The following is a 685-nucleotide window of genomic DNA, read 5'->3' as shown; positions in this document are numbered from 1 at the left end:
CTCTTTCCAGAACAACACACCAGAGCTCTGGGTCATTTGTGGAGATACAAAAGGACTCTGGGTTTTGCCAGAACTGCCTCAGATTCAGATGTATTTGTATTTATTAAGGAGGACTTGCCAGCCATCTCAAAGACAGCCATGCAGCAGGTTACTACAACTGCCTTTGAAGAGTTTTTCTGGAGAAGCATGTCCGATGAGCTATCCCGCTGAAAGTATCGCCCACCTGTGTTTTTTAACTGACAGCAGAACTTTTATAAAATGTTACTTGAGTAGCCTTCTATTTGAAATAAAAAGTTTTGAAGGGTGTCAAATTAGTGTCTCAGCTATACTTCAGGGTGTAAACTCATTAAATTAATGAGTCCTCCATCTGGGGCCAACCCCAGACTAACGATGCACAAAAGTAAAAACTCTATGATACAAGTGAGCACTTGTTAATATGAGTAGCTGGTAAATACCCATGTCTGCGAGGGAAACTAAAAGTAACCTCACAAATATAAGTGACAGCAGCAGCATGCAATGCTTGTGCCAGCAAGGAACTGCTCCCGAGTACAGTGCCCGAAAGCTCTCCCAGCTCTCATCACGGCTTTTAGCAGAAAATGTTTCTGCTCCTCAAAAAAGCCAGAAGATTCTGCTCCTCAAATTTTTGGCATCAAAAAAGCCAGAAGATGGACCTTGGGGCTGGAAA

The sequence above is a fragment of the Eurypyga helias genome, unplaced genomic scaffold (genome assembly GCF_000690775.1).
Source record: "Eurypyga helias isolate BGI_N326 unplaced genomic scaffold, ASM69077v1 scaffold48360, whole genome shotgun sequence".
Taxonomy (NCBI): Eukaryota; Metazoa; Chordata; class Aves; order Eurypygiformes; family Eurypygidae; genus Eurypyga; species Eurypyga helias.
Note: the sequence above shows the minus strand (reverse complement) of the source record.